This window comes from Eurypyga helias, unplaced genomic scaffold (genome assembly GCF_000690775.1).
Source record: "Eurypyga helias isolate BGI_N326 unplaced genomic scaffold, ASM69077v1 scaffold12155, whole genome shotgun sequence".
Taxonomy (NCBI): Eukaryota; Metazoa; Chordata; class Aves; order Eurypygiformes; family Eurypygidae; genus Eurypyga; species Eurypyga helias.
In genome coordinates, this window is record NW_010250889.1 from 38,880 (window position 1) to 59,914 (window position 21,035).

General features: G+C 43.1%; 1 protein-coding gene across 1 annotated transcript in view; it reads left to right on the forward strand.

Annotated features, from left to right (window-relative positions):
* The first annotated feature begins 828 nt into the window (after nt 1–828).
* HIC2 (hypermethylated in cancer 2) overlaps nt 829–21,035 on the forward strand; it is a 32,475-nt gene continuing 12,268 nt past the window's right edge. Inside the window, exon 1 of the mRNA XM_010151829.1 lies at nt 829–898. The gene's annotated coding sequence lies outside the window, so the exon portion shown is untranslated. The remainder of the gene's footprint in view (nt 899–21,035) is intronic.

Below are 21,035 nucleotides of genomic sequence, written 5' to 3' on the forward strand. Positions count from 1 at the left end.
TATAATACAGAGCACTGTAGAGCGTATAAATTATGCACTCTGAAGTTCAGTTTTGGCTTCTGTCTTTCCTCCATTTCTCTTTTCAGTTGTTCATGAGAGCTGAAATTTTCCATGTTTTTGTCTCAACCCACACACAAATTTTTTCCTTTGGGGAAAACTGGAGCAAAATCAATTTTAGTGCAATTTTTCAAGCCACTTTGACTTGCACCTACATCTGTTTGGTGTGGGGGAGTGGAATTTTATGATAAAACGTTTGATTTATTTAATGTATTCAATAGGCATCCAAGATGTGCCAGGTACTTTCTCAGCCCTTTTTGGATGAGAAATCTTGCAAGCTAAGAACTTAATAAACAAAGAAGCTACAGAACTCAAAATTTCCTTCTGTTAAGGTCTCCATATATCTAAGGAATAAACCAAGTTTGAACAAAGCAGACCCAGAGACTTGTAAATGTCACATGCAGTACTGACAACATCTAACATTATAGGAACAATTATTTTTCTAAGTATTTCTTGATTCTGTTATCTGCTCAGCTTACCACAAACTCAGCTGAGATGTGTCCATGCAGCAGCTCTACTGTCATTGCAACCATGAGTCTATTTGTACTGGTGAAGCCATTGCTATGATTGATTGTATGATGCTGTACTGAGGGCTCATCTAAACAGGGTCAGACCAAGGTAAGTTACAAATCTGAGTGGAAGAGCTATTCCCAATTAACTTCATCATCCTAATGAAGAGGTGATTGGGAATAATTAATTAATAAGGAATAGCTGTTCTGGAATAAACCCTTTTTAAGACGAACCCTTACTCTTTCTATAATTGCATTCTAGGAAGCTATTCTGTACTGAATCAGCATGGGATAGAGTGCCTAGAAGATGTTCACAGCAAGCACAGCTAGCGGTGAGTGGGGCAAAACACACCGGGATGCCCTATTGCAACTGTTGTGAGCAGAAAACTGGTTGCCTGTGTGTCTCTCTAGAAGGCAACTGAAAGTACTACATCAAAATTGCTGTACAAAGGCCTGTCTTAGCAAGGATGAAGTATGAGCTGCCTGCTACTGTCCAAGCATTAACCTCATGTTACAGACAGAATGCATGTTTCAACTCGCAACTGATTACAACTTGATTCAATGTTGGGATGTGGAAAGGACTTCTGTTCCAATGTGTATGTTTACATTATTATGTGGGAGCAATCAATTTATCAAACCCATCTGATTACTCAATAGTGGGGAAAATCAATTGGTTGGAGGAAAACTTGTATTGTTTTTAAGATGGACAGAAAATTAGTTTAAAAGAAATTTGTACATTTGAGGAGAATCTACACTAACAAACTAATCAAATAAAGGCAAAGCCAATAATTTATGATGCCATGAATATTTTCCTGCAGCATAAAATTTTGTGCTTTACCTTGCCAAGGAGGATGGGCTGGAGTAGAGATGGTGCTCTTGTGCTTTATTGCATTGTAGTTGTGATATAGTTGCTGTTAATTCTTAGTTCTGACTTTTGGAATTCATCCCTTCCCTTAAAAGGGAAGATGGCAGCTTGGAGTGGAGAAGCTCCAACTGCAGCCCACTGGATGTTAATCCATCCTGCCTTTCCTAAGCCTCCTACCTAAATCATTATCTTAATGAATTGCTGCTATCTGCAGTGCTAGACAGGAACATGCAAATTTTAAACAGCCTGGGGGAAAGACCTTTTTGTCTGTAAAGTGCTCTGATACTTGCATTTAGATGATGCCATGATAGGTACCTTGGATACTACTTTCTGCCTAATCCATGGATAGATCATGTGGTATGGTATATCACCAGTGCATGCCTGCTGGGTGGCTCTGGGGGCTGGCCCCTGAGAGGAGGTGGATATGATTCTGCTACTGACTGTAAGAAGCAGCTTTAGCTTAAGCAGTTGATGCCAGATCGCCGTGCAGGTTTGTCATTCGTCTAACTGCCTGTTGGCTATGCTTTTCTTTAGTTGCAAAATGACGTGGAGGTAAAGGAGTGAGGATGGGGGTCCACCCTCAGCTCTGTCAGCTCTGTAGCTGTCATGACTTTGGGGCAAATTTTTCCACCTCTTCACTTTTTTCACAGCACAGAGAAATATCCCATGCAAATGTTAATGTATCAACTAAATTTGCTCCCAAGTAGGTATCAAGAAATTTGATACAGAAGGAAAATCACCAGCTTACTAGAAAATCTAAGAAACATTTGTTCTTCTCTTTGAGAAAAAACTGAGTGTAGCTGAGCCACTGCAAAGTATCTCCAAGACTTTTCAGTGTTGCGTTGTCCAAACTTTCCCTTGAAGAGCCAACTTGGGTAGGCATTGAGCTCTGCCCACTTCCAGCTCTCCCAGATGATTGCTTGAGAAATGTTTACGTGTAGATGGTGAGAGCGCCGTGTAGACGGAGCTGTTTCAGATGGCAAGTCTTTGTGATTATTTTGCAATGTGTATTGAATGATGTGATTCCTTTATTAATTTCACCAGGAGCTGAGGAAGCTGTTTTGTGCAAATGTCCTAGATGATAAGAAGTACTCTGCTCAAATTGCAAAGTAAATTCACCCACTGTCCCCTTTCTGTGGCTTAGTAGGAGAGCCCATTCCCTTACTATGGGTAACTTTTCCTCACCAGCAGTAGTTCAGCTTTGGGAACAATGCAGGATAAATGTGGAAGATACCAGGTGAACAGAGATCCTCTTGTCTCAGCTGGGAGAGGGCCATGGTAAAATGCATTTTCTGCAATAACATTATCAATTGTCAAGTCCTGCTGGGACAGCTATGCCCGCAAGAGGCCAGAACATCTGTCTTGAGGAGGACATCCTCATTCTGCTCAGCTTAGTCTTCTGTGAAACCAGCTGTGCTGGAGCTAGATGTTTTTAGACTAAGAAGAAATGTGTTTTCTGGGCTCATGCCAAAGCCAAGTAACATGTTCTCAATTGGTGATCTAAGAAAGGGGATATCAGCAAATGCAGCTCAAGGCCCGGACAGGAGTCTGGAGTGAGGCAGGACATACTAACTGCTTCCTTACCTAGTTATGAACACCTTCCCACACAGCAGCTAGTAACTAGCCCTGTGACTCAAACTCCTGCCTGGTCTAGCTCCTGACAGACTGCCACTTTCTGGTAATAGTGTTTAAGGCACTTCTTGTAAAATGCTTTACAATGGTAACTTTTCTGCTCATTGTGAGCAGACTGTTGTTGTCTGTATTCAAGCTCCTAGCTGGCTCTGTTTTTATAATGGAGAGGGTAAATGAACTGGGGAAGCCATCTATTAGATTCAGCACTTCAAGAGCAGTCAGAGCAGGGATTTCAGAAGAAGCACCAGAAGTGATTTATATGTGTGTGTGTATAAATAAGCGGGGTGTGTGTATATTGTGTGTAGATTTCAAAACAGAAAATTGAGGTGACTAACACTGGAAACTGAGTGCAAAACTTAAATGCAACTTTTTCTCATTCCAGTCTTGGAAAGTAATGGTGATGGGTGTGGGCAGGTTTCTGGCTGATTTCTGAATTGCCTTTATGCTAGAGCTCCCGCAAGGGATTTGGTGGAATTTCTCATCCTATTGAATAAAAGTGATGTTCTATCCCACGTTAGTTTCCTTAGGAAACAGAAGGAAAGGGACTCATCTCCCAGCACTTAACACACCCAGTGTTACTTTCGCAGGCACTGTATGCAAAATGGTCAGAAAATGAGATACCCAGAAGGAAGGCTTGGATTTCAATAAGCTGAAATGGCTTACGTTATTCACCTTAGCATTTGCACGCTATCTTATGCTCGTGGGTAGGAGTAGAGTTTGTTGATGTGCAAAGGTTGTTAGTTTTATAGTTTGCTCATTCAAAATCAAAGGTTTGTAACTATGGAAGTGAAATGTCTGTGCTATTATTTTGTTAAGCTGTCTTGAGCCACTCTTTTTAACCACATGTTTACAGGATTCTGTGTTCGCTCAAATTACCTGCTCAGTTTTCTGGTTGGGTATGCTGAGATGCAGTGTCTTATCTCATAACTTTGTTTCGTGTTATCTTTCTCACGGTGCATTACAACTGTCTCCCAGAAATTCTGAAATTGGGGTTAAACAAACTGCTCGGATGTGTCTCCCAGCATTCACTAATTTGGTATTATTTGAGAGAAACTGCCGCTGGGCACTCTGACGAGAGCGCTGTTATGAACCAACGCACAGAGCTACACAGGTAGATGGATTTTAATCTGCAAGCATATCTATCATGAATTTTAAGGGCTTTTGGAACCATGGCAGTTTAGCTAAGAGAGGGGAGATAAGCCAAGCAATTTTATGAAGCAGCTATATTTGGGATCAGCAGAGGCTCATGAGGCAGGGTAGTGAATTGTGCATCACAGTGCCAAGCCTGACTGATCCTTCAGGACGGTCACTCGTTATATGGGGATGCCTGGGATATTTTCTAAGACTGGGATATTTGGTCCATTTGGTCAGTATGGATTTTAATGCAATAATGCTCCCCCTGCTTGCTGGGAAGAACCACGTGCTTTCTGCTTCTCTGGCTTGTGGGACTTACTGGGTGTACAGGTGAAAGAATAGCTGTGAGCTTTGCACGGCTGCAAAGTGCCATGTGCTTGGGAAGGCTTTCGGGGGGGAATGGTAGGGATATGAAAGCTGTGAGTTTGACTGACTTGAACTGGGTAAAAAAAAAAAATCTGAGAGATCTGTAGCAGCAGATCTTGGGAGATGAAAAATTTCAATTGTCACCTCAGCAAACTACTTGATAGCACAGCCTGAAGTGAGTCCCCAGAAAGTTCTTGCACAGAGACTAATGGCCAGCTGGGAGGAAATGCTGCACTCTGAAGAATCAAATGCTCTAGGTGTTTACCCAAACTGGTAAACCAAACGGAAACCGTCAGGATGCTGCTGTGTAAATTCATGGTGTGCCAGCACCTTAAACACTATGCGGTTCTGATTATCACCTCTCGAAGGTGGTGGAGGGCTAGGGAAGGTCCAGAGAAGCACATCAAAGATGGGTCTCCAGTCAGCCAATGTGATTTCTCTTTGCCACAGGGAAGAGAGAACTTATTACAAAAATGGCAGATGTTTCATACTGTCATGAATGGGGTGAGGAAGGGGAGTAGGGAGGGATTCTTCACGGTTCCTGTGTTGACTAAATTGATTCAAAGCAGGCAAAGAGCAGCACTCTGTCAAGCAGCAGTTACCACGTGAAACTCATTGCCAAAGGGTGTTACGGATAGCAGAAGTCTAAACAGATTGAAAAATCGATGAAGGACAGATAAGTTCTTATTAAAAGTGATGGCCTAGATGCAACCTCTGCATCAGGAAATCTTTAACAATTGCACAGGTGTAAGAAGGGAAAAGACTGCCTGTGCTCTATTTCACTGCTCTTCCTCCCCCTCTGAGCCCCCATGCTTTTTTTTTTTTTTTTTGGCCCTATTCTGGCTAGTCATGAAGAACAGACAGATAGACCTTTGCTCTTATAATACGACTATTTTTATAGCTCAGAACTAGAGAGGAACTACCTGCACTGCAGGGATCTGGTTTTGCCTTGAAGCCCACAAGTAATGTAAAGCACACGTTTTGAAATGAAGAGAACTAGGAACAAAATGCCTCCTAATACCTTAAAAAGTGTGTTATAAAATGCCTCTGTAACCTGCTTTCTTCATTACGATTGTGACTGAACAAAAAGCTGAGCTTGTTAATGGAGCTGTGAGTCACTACAATGTTTCCAGTCACTTTTCTCACTTTGTGTTTGGTGCGGCTGTCAGTCGGGTCCCCTGGTAATGCCACTCTTGAGCTGGTTTAGGCATTTTAACTGGAGTAGTAGGGACACCTTGGGCTGGAAGCTGAGGATGGCTCCCTTCCACAGGATGGCCTGGGGAGCATGACAGGGAGGGAAGATGCAGCAAGTTGGGAAGGAGGCTGAAGAGGAGGAAAGATATTAAAATCTCTTATATATACACAAAAGCATGAAAGTCTGAGAGTAGGGCTTATAGTTGTGACTGCAGTGACAACAGTCAGTTGGTATTTGAAAGGTGAAAAAATCAGTTTTACATTTTACTAGATGATTGTACTGTAATACAGCAGTGCCTCCTGGCAGGGAAAGCAATGTAATGTAAAGCAATACAGAGTGGAAGAGCAGTTGGAGAGCTGTCAGAAGCTGAGTAGCTTGGAATGCTTCCACGTGAACCTGGGAGCAAGCAAGCTCGCTGCAGCGTGGCATTCCCCTGCCCTGAGGAGGAGTAAGGACTGCAGCACGAGGGTGGAGAACAGAGCTCAGCGTTCTGGAGGAGGGCTACAAGAGGCTTTTTCTAGGCAAAATAGCCAGAGTTTCTTTTTCTTCTCTTGGAAGATTTCTCTTCCAGCTCTCAGAGCCCTTCTGAGTTTGTGTGCCAGGCAGCCCTGGGGCAGATGAGTCCGTATCTGTTGGCTGGCATTGCCTGGCACACCTGAGCACTCGGGCACAAGCTGCCAAAGAGGCAGCAGAAGGCTGGAGCTCTCTGAAGCGCAGGCTGCAGGAAAGCTGCTGGTCGGATCTGACTGGGCAAACAAGGATGTCGTGACTTTTTTTTGTTTGTTTTAAACAGTTTGCATTTCTAGAGGGCTTTGGTGCATGGCGCTGGCTTTTATTCAAGTTTTTGGATGTTGGATATACTTAGCAATGTTACTTGTGGTTTTTAACCCTCACCCCTCTCCCTGCTCCCAGCGTTTTCCTTCCCTTCAAATCCTCTGCCTCACTCTACCTATTCCTATTGTAAATTGCTTGGGATGATGGGTCCTGCTTCTTACTTGGAGCCTCTGGATGCTATTAACAAGTAATTGCTGGAAAAGCTTTTTAAACATCAAAACCCTACATTATTTTTTAAATTGCCCTTTGAGGTGTCTGAAATGCTACTGAAAGATTGCTTTCCTTTAATACTGGACAAGGAACTTTATTAGGTAAGGGAAATAGTGTTCCTACTAGACTGTTTCTGAGGTACCAAATCATCTTCCCGTTAAAGAAAGGATGTGTAGTTCTACTCCCTCTGCTTGCTTCTCCCCCCACACCAGCAAAACTGATGATTATAGTGAGGAGCGAAGAAGGTTTATTTGCTTTATCCCTTCAATGCATCCAGACTTTTTTTTTTTTCCCCTCCAAAAACTTGTGAGAATGCAATGATCTGTTCTGCAGGTTTGCTATCTAGCCACAGCCTGAAATCCAGCAATAGTGGTACATCATCCAGGCAGATTCTCTCAACGTCCACGCTACACAGATGAGGGTTGTCTGGTGTGATGAAGGACCAGGGCACTGTGTCTACTACACTGCTACTTTTCCTGTTGTAATCACACCAGTTGGATTACTGGATGGTTAACCTGCGGTCATGGGTGAGATTGAACAGGATTCTCCACCACTCAGAAACCAGTAGCTACACGCAGGATGCACCTCTCCTGGTTAAGACTGCTGTAGGACAGTGTGACCGAGGTGTGTTCTGTCAGTGGCAATATGAGTCACTGTTGGCCTAATAGCAATCATGGGATAATCAGGTGAAATTTGCATTGATTTCACATACTGAGAACTGTTAGGCTGACCTCCTCACAGGATGAGTGTCTCCTGACTTTAGAACAAATGGTTCATTTTGCTTTGACGTTCACGCAGCCAGAGGGACACAGTAAATGTATTGACTTTTTATTCTGTTCCACTCTTTCATGTAAGTGTACACACATTATTAAAGAAAGCAGCCTGTGAGTCATAGCTGTGCCTCATCCCTTAATGAAGCGTTTGCTTTAAAGAAATGACATGGACCTTCTGTGGTGGCCAGGGAAGCATCAGCTAGGCTGCCCAGGCCTGAGCCCCAGCAGGCAAAAGGAAAGACTTAATTTCAGGTTTCCTAAGCTTGACAGGCAGCCAGGTCTGTGCTAGCAATTAAGGTGTGAATTTTATAAAAGGAAGTGCTAGCTTCGGAAGGAATAAACAAATAAGGACCTTAGTGCAGAAATGGTTCGAGAAATGTCATGGACTGTGAAGACAAACACGAGTTTGGAAGTAGAATGGCAGGCTTTCAAGAGTATCTGTTTCTTCTGTGCTTTTCACGTAACATTGTGTGGGATCAGTTGGAGGTCTGTCTTCTGTTCCTCTGCTGTCTGACCGAGAGCACATTAAGATTTACCTTTTTACATTTGGCAAGTGTATTAAGATTTTTTGGGAAAAAAATATTTCTCTAATGTAAATTGCTAAACAAAATGTGGACAGGCACAATCACAGCCTCTCAGTACATCTGCCACGAAAGGGAAGCAGAATGCTTATTATAGATTGATACATTCCTCTTGCTTTTGTGGTGTGCGAGAGTTTCTCTTTCCCCTTTACTAATTTCTGTTTGTGTTTTAGCAGTCTTTGTTAGGAATTTGTGGGATATTGAGCAAAAGTCAAGAGCATCATAGGTGTAGTGCCTAAAAGCTACTGAATTGAACAATCTTTTCAGTATCTTGGAAGCAATAATTGCTTGAAATTACAATAGCTGCCTTAACCAATCTTCATAGCTTTAGCAAGTTTAGGTCTGCCGTTATTCAGGCACTACTTGTCTTCTGCCAAACATTTCAGGAAAGACAGAACGCTGAACTGCAGAAAGTCTGTCTCTAACCATGAGGAACAGAGTTTGTAAGAAAGCACTAGGCTGTTGGTATATGTGGCTGCTTTTGCAGGCAGACCTTAAGGACGTTTTTGCAGAAATATTTTGAGTTTATTTAATGCAGTGAAGGATTTCAGTTGAGAAAACAATGAAAGCTTAAGAAACTTAGGATGCTTGTTTTTCTTTTAGAAGCTGGTGGATAAGAACTAGATATAACGGAAGGCAAATATCCGGTAGCTCCAGATTTTGAAAGACAAGGCAATGAGAATTCAGTTTTAAATCATCAGCTACAGCTCAATTCTCTTTTTATTAAAGAGCTTGTTTTAAATGTTAAACATGTTTTTACTTAAATGTTTAGTATGCCTGATAAGAAAATGAAGTCAGAAAATTCTCAGTGGATGGTTACTTTTTGAATTTTCAGGCAGTATGATTCAAATGAGAAAAATAAAACGTCTAGTAAAAGTCATTGGCTGTTTATTAGAATAATAAAAGGAGGAAAAATGTCAGCTGGATAAATACCTGTAAAATAGAATAAATGTTTCAACTGGAGCTAACACACCTCTCTGGTTAGCAAAAAGTAATACCAGATTGAGAGCAGACTGTATTTAGTTGCAAATCAATATGGTTAAAGTTACCAGCCACTGGTCATCCTTTATGAAAATAACTGGAGTGTAAATGTAAAACAAGATTAAAATTGCTAGCTTTAAATTGCTTTGATTTAAATCCACCCTTCCTCTACCACTGGATGCTATCTGAATAAATAAGTGAAAGCACATGTAGCTGCTGGCATGGCATTGCCATGGCTTTTCCTGTATTTACTGTGATGTGATGTGATACGCTATTAACGGATACTCCATCTGTGTGTTTGTACATTAAGTCACTAACATAACACTTGGTCCCTTTTTTATTTCTCCCCTTCCTCTGTCACTCATTGCCATTCCCCTCCCCCACAACTTAAATGGGCAAGTGAATTTTGAATTTGTCATGCTTCTCAAGGTGTGTGAGCTGCCTCCGAAGATAAATGCACTTGGCCTCCTGTTTTCCTGAGTTCTGTATGTTTGCTACAAACTGCAAGAGAGCCCTACAGAGTTTTTCTTATTTTACTCCTGGTCACATAGCTGGTACAGCAACTTCCAAAAATTAAAATTAATTATCACCTTAGAGGCAGACAGTCCAACAGTGAAATAGCTTGTAATTTATTTGAACTCTGAAATTCCACTGCTTAAAATTGTGTAAAACTTTCCAATAATTTGTTTATATATTATTTTAAGAAAAAAACCCACCCTAATTATGAGTCTGGCTCCTCAATAAAAAAGCATAGCTATCTGGCTAATCACTGCTATACACCAGATCACTAATTTTCTTCTTAATGACAGTAGGATTTTTGCCATTTTCCCCCATAAAACTTATTCAATTATAAAACGAAAGCATTTGATTCCAGGGGATGCTCTCTAGGATTTTATGCCTGAAGACAGGCATGTCATGGAATAGCTGGAGGTTGGTGATGAACCTCTCTTGGATTAAATACTTGCAAGTACTGACAAGAGTGGGAGTTGAGCATTTGGATGGAGGCCTGTACAGAGGCTCATGGACAGCTCTGTTCTCAGCTACTCCTACTTGAAATGAGTTATTTTGCTTTGCTCTCACCTAGAAATTCAGACTTCGAGTCTCCAAAGAAAATGCCTGTGCTGCTGTCTCTGTGAGGGAACACACTGCTCTGCCTGGGTATACCAAGAGGTTGCTCAGGAGAAGGCCTGGTTTTCCCAAAGTCTGAAATTTTTATTTGTAGAAAAATGAAGTTAATGATTGCACTTGTGTACTAAATGTGGGGATTTTCTTTAAATGGCTTCTTAGATAATTGTTTCTGCGTTAGATGGGTCACTAAGTACCAAGGTTTCTGGAAGTGCACATCCTGTATATTGCACAGTTGTGAAATACAGCTGGGCTCCCCTTTGTCTGTTGGGGACACAGACCTGCTCTTCTGACTTGGTTTCATGTTGCTCAAGAAGGACGTGACCGTGTATGTGCTAAGATCTTGTGACGAATGTGTAAAGTTCAGTGTTCTTACCAGGCTGGCTGCTAACTGGCTGGGATGTCACTAACGCTGTGGCTAGCAAAGAATAAAGAAAGCATAAAGATGCTAAATCTTGGTTATGGGAGGCTGTTCAACATTTAAACTCCTGGTGTCTGAGAACATGGGGTGGTATTTGCAACAGATGTTTGCCTGGTAATCAAAGACCCAGTGTAATAAATAGTTGGTTAAACAGTAAGAGTTCACCTGGTGATCAGTGCTGGGTTTTTTGTTGGTTTTTTTTTATGGCTCAGACTTGAGACCTCCTGAAAATGAGAAATGAAAGTAGGAAGTGCATGTGTTTCTAGGGGTAGATGGGCTTGGGGTCTTTGGGGTCCTGCTCATTTGTTTAAGAGTGAAGGATCATGGAATGCCCTTATTCTGGATTTATTTGAACAGGGATGCCCAGAGAGATGAACAGATGACTGGAATGTCAAGTATGTGAGAATTTCCCTTTGCTTCCGACTTGTGCTGGACTGATGAGCTGGGTTCATTGAACCCACTGTATCACTCAGTCCTTGAGGGCTTATAAAGCAGAGGTGGACTGAAAAAGTTCTACCTACACCACTTCAGAAGAAGATTTAGCTTGGCACTGCCTTCATCCCTGATGGCTGCTTGTGATGCCTGGGGCCATTTACCATAGGGATGAGCAGACAAACCTGATGTGTGCACAAACCTGGAAACCTGAGTTAATTAACTGGTGGAATAACTTATGGATGTGGTAGGTTCCTCATAAATCAGGCTTTTCATCAAGATTGATGCGTGCATTCTCACTTGTGTACTCTCTCTCCTGAAAGCTGTTGCAAAAATCGCTGGCTGGAAAATGAAGGCACTTGTGCTGTTAAGGAGGAATAAGACAGGAGGATCCTACAGGATCGTGGTTCCCCACCTCTGAGCCTGTGCATGCTGGTCAGCAGCTTCTCACAGCCATTGGTGCTCCAGCTCCTTGTCAAGCACTACAAGATGCCTTTTACGAGACGGGTGGCACGGGGGCAGTCCTTCATGCTGAGGAATACCTTTGTACTGTGATGCAGAGCTACAGCTCAACCAAGTAGCACTTCTCTATTATCTGTGCTAGTCACAAAGATATGACACAAAAAAATGCCATTAATGCATTTGCTGCCCTAAAAATTTTCTTGTTGGCTCTTTCAGCTGCTTAGAGCAGCAGTTAGTATCCTCCAAGGCTTAGTGAAGAATTAGGTTGAAATGGCCAAGGGGTGTCTCTTCCTGTACTGACTGAAGAGATGTATGAGGCTCATTCTCCTTTGTCCTTCCTTCATCCTGCACCATCCGTATCTGCCTTGTGCCCCGTCAGCATCTTCTGCTTGGGAATGGCTGAGTGGACTTTCCTCTGTTAGCCGTGCATCTTTTGTTATTTAAAGGAGATCTTCAGAGTGTCTGTTTGGCATAAATCTGTTGGTAATAAGTGCAGAGGAGAGAAAGAAAAGAATACTTAGCCCCTCTCCACTTTCTCTTGGCAGTGCCTCCTTCCTGCTCTTGGAGGAGGTCCTTTGCTTCTCCCTGACTCAGTTCAGCCCCCAGAGCACAAATGCTCTGAGGCTGCTGTCACAGCGTCGCTGTCTGTCTCCAGAAAGACGTGCGGCAAGGGGCTCCGCACGCCGCGGAGAGGGGCTCCCCCCGTGCAAGGAGTTACAGGATACCGCTGGGGTAGCCACAGCTGGTATGCACTGGTACTAATATAATCCCTCAGGACTGTATCCATGAGACACAAGTGTGACATGTGAGGTATTTAAGGAGACACACCTGTTCTAGGCATGGGCCTGGGTATTGCATGCCTTGGAAATGGAAGGGTTTGGTGGAGCTGGAAAGACTCTTGTTTCATCCACGGGAGGGCTTTGCTTTCTTCTTTCTCTCCAGTTCCATGTTATTTTATAATTCCCTAACATTATGCAATCCTGCGGCCTGTTAGCACCGGGCAGTTTCAAAGGCCAGGCTAGTGTTTGCATTTGAACTTTTTTTACCTTAGTCTGTGATTCCAGAGTGATTAGCAGGAGCGAACAGCTTCTGGGCTGAGTGATGGTTTGGGTGTAACTGCTCCCAAGAAAGGGCAGAGAATTTGGAGAATGTCATCTATGTGCGGGGTTGGGTTTTTCAGGCCTTTAGATTTTATGTTGTGTTTACCTGTATTTTTATCATAAGGCCTCTGTCCTGCGATTTGGAGTGGTAAATCTCATCAAAGTGATGTCATCTTAATAATTTTTGTACACAAGTATTTTGTCCCTTTGGTTTGAAATCTGAGTGCCTTTCCCTCTCTTCTTCCCACCTGCCCCCATCCTCAAAACGGCTACTTTCCATACAGAAGAAAAAGCAAGCAATACAAAATAGATCTCATCGTTGCATAGTATAAAGAACTGAATTTGCTTGGCCTTTTACCTTTTTTTAAAGTTAATCTGACACTTGTTTGGCAGAAGATTTGTTTGGTTATTTTTGCCCCTGTAAAGGGGATGTATTAACATGAAGGAAAAAAATGGCAGGGTCTGTCATACGACTCAATTCCATCGGTCTGTCTTGTCTTTCAAGCAGAATGGACGCTTTCTCTCAAACTTGTGATTTATATGCCTTTTTTGATGCTAATGTGGAATCGCCTAGTTTGCCTTGATCTCACTCCACATGCCCCTTCTTTCCATGTATTCCTGCTCTTGGTGAGGTTTTAAGTGCTTGTGGGTTTGGGACAGCTTCCAGGATTGGGGCCAAGACTTCTTCTGTACCTGACAGATTGTTGTGTGAAAATAGAAGCAACTGGACAGTCTTTCCTTCCCATTTTTATTTTCAATAGTGTTTGCCAATAAACATCTAGTATGTCAATTGTTTGTAGAACTAATAATGCCTGGTGGAAACGAGAGGGTGAGAGGCATGTTTCACTCTAGGACTTGATTAGTTTGGGCAGTTAGGTATTTAGGGGGAGGGTGGTTATTGTTCCCTTCTATAACAGCTCTGAATTCTGAGTGGGGTGGACTGGAATAACTAGACCCTGAGGGGACAACAGATTCTCCTTCTCAGAAATGAAATGGTGTTGGCAGGGGAGAAGATCCTGGGAATGGAGACTCCTCTGCTCCAGCCTCACCTGGGCCACGGGGTAGGCTCACTGTGAGCAGGTCACTGACTCTTATGGCAAGGGGATATAAATCAGAATCTTGTTAATCCTAACCTGAAGGATGGCTGGAGTGTGGCAAGAGCCTTCTCGCCTGCATGGGTGAGCAGAGGTGCTCACCAAAACACACGGTCCGTTTTAGTCTGTCTGCTGGCATTCACAGTTTGACCAGCCCCAAAGCCTCAACTCATATTCCCTCCTTGTGGGCAAACACATTTTTCTACATATGAATGTGAAAATACTATCGATTAGGATACTAAGAAGCAGACTCTCTCTTTGTAAGGGAAGCATCGTCCTCATCTAGCTGTGGTGCCTCCCAGGCCAGCTGTATCTCTGCACATCACTGCATTATGCTGCAAGGACGCAGCCCAAAGTAGACACGGGCTCACTACCCCTGCTAGCTGGTAATAGTGGGATCTCTCCCACCCCCATCCCTACTGGATTCTCCAGAGTTAATCAATTTCCAACCAAAAACTGGAGAGATTTATTCTGGGTTTTTTTGTTGTTGTTGTTGTTTTGGTGGTGGTGGGTTTGGTTTTTTTTTTTTGAGGGGTGGGGGTGGTCAGGTTTAGTGGGGTTTTTTGTTCCTTAACTGCACCCTGCAAAATGTCCTGGCTGAGTTGTTTCCAAATACTGGCATCTCTAGGGAAGGGGTTATAAATTGCTAATTTAAAGCCTGCAACAGGATAATTAACTAACCAGTTTGATGTAAATGGCTTAATGGGGCTTTATTAGCCCCTTTGAACTTAAAGTAGCACTAAAAAGTAAACTGTAAATACCTTCAAGGAAAGTACTGGCATGCCTGAATGTGGGGCTGGTTGGTGGTAAGGAGCAAGCCTGCTCAACTTGCCAGAATCCAGCAGCCTGTGTGACAGCAAACATGGCAAGGGGGTGAGGGGACCAACCAGGCACCCCCTGGGGAAGGCTCCTACCCTAGTTCTTCAGGAAGCACATAAACTCTGATATATCAGGCTTTCAAACCTGCCCGGCCTGCCTTGGAAAATTTAAATCACAACCTCACTTTAAATGCAACTGTAATGAATTGCATCAGGATTGAAGAGGGGGGGAAAAAAAAAAAGCCCTGAGGGGGAGGCAGCCACTAGAGTCCACCCTCGTTTTCCTGGAGTTGTATTTGCATTAAGGTCTTCTGGCAAGTCCAGGCAGAAACACTTATTACACTTTGTTTCAGAAGACCTCGTTACCTACTGAATCTGCTGAGACAACATACTGCAGCCCTGCAGCAGATTCCAGTTTCTGATGCGTTTTGGGGACTTTGGGAGAACCTCTACACTTTCATTCTTGCTGAGCTGTTAGAAATTTCCAAGGGAGGAAGTCAACAGCTATTAAGCATCTAGAAATGAAGATCGCACGAAGTGGAAGCATCTCATGGAGCTGGGCATTGATCTCCTTTCTGACTATGCAAACCTGGGGTGTCAGGAGAAATTCAAGCCCAAAGGCAGGCAGTATTCCCTTCTGTCCCTTGCTCTGTGCTCCTCCTGGTCAGAATGCTGCTCTGCTCCATCTTCTCATTGAACACGCACCATGCTGTGCAGCAGCAGTTAGCAGGAACTTCCTTTTCTTCATTGTTCCTCTGTCTCGCTACCATCTTTCACCCATTGCCAGCAGCCTCCCTGGGTACTGGAGGATGTTTTGGAGTTTGCAGCACAGTCCTCAGTTACTGCTGTGACCTCTGACACATGGGATTTGGCTTTACAGCCAACTTTGCTGCTGGGCGTTCCTGGCCCTTGTGGTGCTTTCCTGCATTGCACACTACCCCTGAAGACCATGAGGCTGCAAGGCTGAGCCAGACCAGGGCTGACGCAGGAAGAGGGCAAGACCTAACCTTTTCAGTGGTGGCCCTGACTTGGATGGGCTAAACCAGATCATGATGCCTCATCATCTGTAATGATGGATCTATTTCTCTGTGGTTTGGTTTTTTCCAGCTGGGAAAGTAATGGGAAATAATGTACCACTGGAAATGTTAATTCTGGCTTACAACAAAACACAAAATCACTGAAGTCTGTTGAGGAGGGCAATGATGCAGAAGTGCTACAGCTTATTTTAGAAACCATGTCTGACAGAGGATTGAGTCCTGCACCCTAATTGTTCAGGTGTCTATGGGCTTACTGCATGCAAAGATCAAAATGCTCTACTGTGGCCTACAGAAAAAGAGTTGCTAACATGGCATGTCTTTGCTTTTGCATGTTGAAGAAGTTGGCACCGTGGCACTACCTGCTTGCTGTGTGTGGGTGGGAGCACAGTACAGGATTAATTTGGGGTTGATTGTGTTGGCAGGGATCTGTCAGCAAAGCTGGCCCAGCTGCCTGTGCTACACTGTAGCTGTTAATCCTTCACTTTTATGAGCACTAACCTAGATCAAGTATTTTAAAAAATTAAAAATGCATGCAGTATTAGAGAGAGAGAGATACTCGCAAGCAGAAGAGCTCTGTACACACGCAGTGTTGACGGCTGCAGACTCCCTTCAAGGAATGCCAGAACACCTTAGCGTGCCAGCTTTGATATCTTGGCATCTGACAGGGAAATGCAAATACTCATCTTAATCCATCATTCCCACATGCTGACATGTATCCAAGGGAACTTCTGTGAATGTTGTTGTTATTCCCATATAATTTCAGCTGCTTCTTTGCTTCCCAGCACCACCCCACCATGTGTCCAACCAAGTGCAGTGTCTTCCAGGCCGTTTATGCCATGTCTTTTGGTTTTATTTTGGGAGGCAAAAGGATGCATGTGTAGTGGAGGAACAAACTCTGTGTTTGGAGGGGGTGGAGTTGTTTTTATGAGGCCTTTCTCTTTCTAAACCTTCCTCCCTCCCAAACTCTTCTTCAGATTTTTAGATTCCTCACTAAGTTCTTTAAATAATGTGATCAATTAAAACCCAAATGAATAAAAAAGCCTTTTCACGCTTCCCAGGAAAAAAAAATTAAGTTAAAGAAAAACCTGAATTATTAATAATCATCTCTCTCACATGAGAGACAGTCAGAGTTGGGACTCCTTTCTGAAGTTCTGGTGTACTTTACATATCTTCTAGTAACCATACTTTTGTCTTTTATAATGGAAATTTTATAGAAATAATAATAAAAAACACATATGCAGAAAGCTGCCATGACTAAGAATCTCTACTGTGCCATTCATCCCACTGAAAACCCCAAACTCCTCGGTCATTTTTGGGCACCTCAGTAAATTTCAGCAAAGTTGTTGGTCCTGTACGAAGCTTGGCGTATCTCAGTGACCCCATCTCTTCTCTGGGAAAGATGGAATATTTGCACGATGGCTAAGCAGAATTATTTTCTCAGCAATTTCACTATTTGTTTAAAAAAAGTGCAAGATACTCCCCCTTCCAGTACACCTTTTGTTTTGAAACCCACCAAACCTGACACCTGTATTTGTTTTGTTGGTTCAAGAATAACACAGAAAATGTGAGCAGTAAACCCCAGCCCAGCACGCTCGATGTCTACTGCTAAAGAAAGAACAAATGATGTGTAACAGTGCTTTTCTGACCTTTCCTCTGTTTTTAGCAACATGAAAAATTTCATCAGCACTTTCTTTCTGGCTATTGCAAATAATTGAAAGTTGGGTGAAAATTAGGACATAATGAAAACAAATTTTAGAGCGGTGTCTGCTGCAGGTCTTGGGTGTGTTTGATGAACTGCCCCCTGCTTAGAGAGCAGCTGGGAAATCCAAGTCCTTTCCCAACATGTCAAAACCAGCTTTTTCAAAGGATGCATTAGCTGTGCCAAAGCACCTTGCCTACTTGTAAGCAAATGCATACTATTGGGACTATCTCTGCCTGGGCCAGCATTCTCGCATGCAGCTGGCTGTATTAAGTCAATTTGATGAATTACTGTATACTTTTAAATTTTCCTACAAGCAGGTCCCTGCTATTTCTTGCCTGCACAAGATTAAAAGGGCTTTTACATTACGTACCCTGTTATTAGACTTTAATTGCCTAGAATGGGTCTGCATGTGTAAAGACGGGTCCTGGAAGGTTCTGGGGATTTGGGATTATTGTCAGGCTTCTCACACTGAGGTAGCAGAAAGAAGAGGTGTGAAAGCTGTGTTAGCATCAATGATGGAGGATGCTCTGTGATAAGAAGGATTCTACTTGTGCCGCTTAGTTAACTGTTGTTTGGGTTTGGATTTTGGGGTGGTTTTCTTGCTGTTAAAACATAGTCTTTGAGTGAGGCATCTGCCAAGAAAATGCCTGGAGAAAGGAATAGTTTAACCCTAGATGGACTAACTTGATGGGCCAGAGAAGGCTGGATGGCATCAGAACATCCCTATGGCTGGTGAGGCATATCTCTTCCCAAGTTCCTGAGCCTCAGGTTGTGCATGTTTTGGAGCACCCGTGCTTTAGCGTGGCACCGCTGCAGTACGCTCTGTTCTTCTCTGTGATAGAACTGCCTGTGGCTGAAGAACTTGCAGCCAAGGACCAGGACTGAAAGCATCTAGATGCTAGATACGGGTACTTGGGAATGCACAATGCCAAGAGAGACGTTTCAGCCCAAACATATCCTTACTAAGTGTACTTCTTCCAACCTCTGAGAGTCTCTTGGTGCCGTTATATTAGTGGGCTCTGCTGGAAGTGGTAAGGATGTAAGAGTTTTATTTTTTCCTTCCAGTCCAAGGTGTAGTATCAATGTTTGTTGTGGCTGTTAACAGTAGTTTGTACATGTATTACTCCTTTGGCCTGATCCTATTTATGTAGCTATAAAACTGCTGAGTTGTTTCATCTGTGTAACGGAGGTTTCAGTCCCTCTGGCTGTTTTGGTTTTTCTGCTTTGGTTCTGTTTGTTTTTTTTGTTTTTTCTTTATCCGCTTTCCTTGCTGAGAAGGGAGAGATCTCTATGGGAAGTGATCCAGCAAACTTTTAAAACAGCCTTTTAGTGTGGTTTTTTTAAACTCTTGCTCAAGATTTTAAATATGTGAATTGTCTCTGTGAATTCTCATATGAGTGCCTATGAAACCTGCCAGCCAAGCCTAAATCTTGCAGGAGGTGCGGCCACATTTGTGTTCTCTGGAGCTCTCTGGCACAGACACCTGGTACACCTGTGTCTCCTGCTAGTTTCAGTACTGTCACAACTTCACCCCTCGTGCCTGTTTCTCTGGTACCTCCTGTTTTTCCCAAGGTTATCTTCTATAAATAGAACCTGCTCCAGCTTCTCACTTCCCCACACCCATCTTGAGGAGAATAATTACCAATGAGATGGTTTGAATGGTGCTGGAAGAAGGAGGGTCATCCATTCTAGTGTGCTCTTTGAGACACTTTTTTCCTGACATGAAATAAATGCAGAAATTGCTTAGCAGTTTCCTTAGGTGACAAATGTAAAGTGAGTAGCTGTAGAAATATTTAAGCTTGAGTATTTAAACATTTGATAAACCATGGGTTATCTGAAGTATAAAATTCTGATTGTTTTGGCACCCACAGAATTCCACTCAAAAGTCTCACTCTCAGCATAAAATCTAGTGATTTCCTTAGTTGTTGTTAATTGGTGGAGTAACTGTTGTATCTAGTGTTCACCTGTCCCTAGACCAAAACCGGGCTCAGCCCAGGCTAGCAGAGATGCTTTGGAAGATGCAGCTATCTGCCAGCACATGATACAGCAGCCAGAAGACGCAAATATTTAGACCATTCATAAACGAGGAAAATGTCTCTAAAATGGAAAAAAGTAACTAAATGAAAGCATGTAAGGGTTTGAGGTGATGATGCTGACTTCACTGTCCTTTACACTATGCCTGCAGCAGCCCAGAGCTCAATGTCGTGTAAACCAAGAGAAATGAAAGAGAAGCTGTCTGGAGGCTACCTGGTGCAACTGGTGAGCAGTAGCTCAGATAGCAGGGTGCTCAGAGTGCAGCAAGTGCCTACAGATAGAAATGCTGTGTAAAGGAATCACTGCTGGCACACTGACGCGTGCTGGCAAATGAGACTGTATTTGGTGGAAGGATAGGAATCTACTGCAGCTTTTTTAAATCACTCGTGTCATGATCACCTCGTGATAAACATTAAACCCTCCAGTGTAAATAAAAGCTAAACGCATTTCCCAAATATCTCTTAAAATAAAAACAGATGGACACGTAAGAGTAAACGAAGTCGGAACAACCAGTCAACCTACAGTATTACTACCCAGAGCTCGGAATGAAATGGGAATGGCGGTACTTTTTCAGGTTTTACAGCCACCTCTTTGCTCCACTTTGACAATTATTTATTACCTCTAATATTGTGCTTTGTAAACTTATACAGTGCTTTATGAAGTACGACATGTTTCCTATTTTACAGATCTTATAATCTTGTGGGCTGATAAGGGGTGCAGATTATCCCTTGGATGTTCATAAATAGCATTAGCACTAAGAGTTTTATTAGTGCTGGGTCCTTTCAAGCCTCTGTCTCTTTCTTTTTCTTAGCAACGCTTTCCTAGTCAAGTGCTGAAATGAGGATTTCAACACCTTGATCTTCCAGGCTGGAACAGTGTGAGCATTCTTTTGTCTTGCTTGTAGTGAAAGAGCAAAACCCAGGCAGAGTCCCAGTGCAGGGACTGTTGCTCTGCATGGGTTTAATCCATTGCCTTTGCTCACCTCTCCCTGGGAATACAAATCTGGAGTTTGGGTGATGGCAGCAGAGAGCAAGTTTGGGAGGTTTGTGTGTGTGTACGCGCCTGTTTTAAATAAACAAACAATGGAACAGCAACTTCAACAAATAGTGAGTGGTGCTAATTTGTTATAGTGCTGTCTTGCCTTCTGGCAGTGTTGATTTAGGAGAAGCTGAGCAGCCTGGAACGGAAGCAGGGAGCCGCTGTTCTTTTGCTGTGGGGTGTGTATATAGTTCAGTGTAAAATGCTTCGAGGGGTCCTGTCCTGAGGAGCTTCCAGATTACAGGGTAAAGCACATGCATAGGCTGCCAATCCCCCTTTCAAAACCAAATCTGGGGCAAGTACCTCCCCTCTGCTTTACTCCTCCTCTTCCACTTTTTTAAATGGAGAGATGTAGTGGGGAGGCACTGGCACAGGTTGCCCAGAGAAGCTGTGGATGCCCCATCCCTGGAAGTGTCCAAGGCCAGGCTGGATGAGGCTTGGAGCAACTTGGTCTAGTGGAAGGTGGCCCTGCCCATGGCAGGGGGGTGGGACTGAGTGATCTTTAAGGTCCCTTCCAACTCAAACCATTCTGTGATTCTGTGTTTTAAGTCTTGAATCATGACATGAGCCTATAATTTGTGTGTTTTGAGGACTGCCAGAAAATCCTTGACTTTGACAAGAATAGTGTGTAGGGA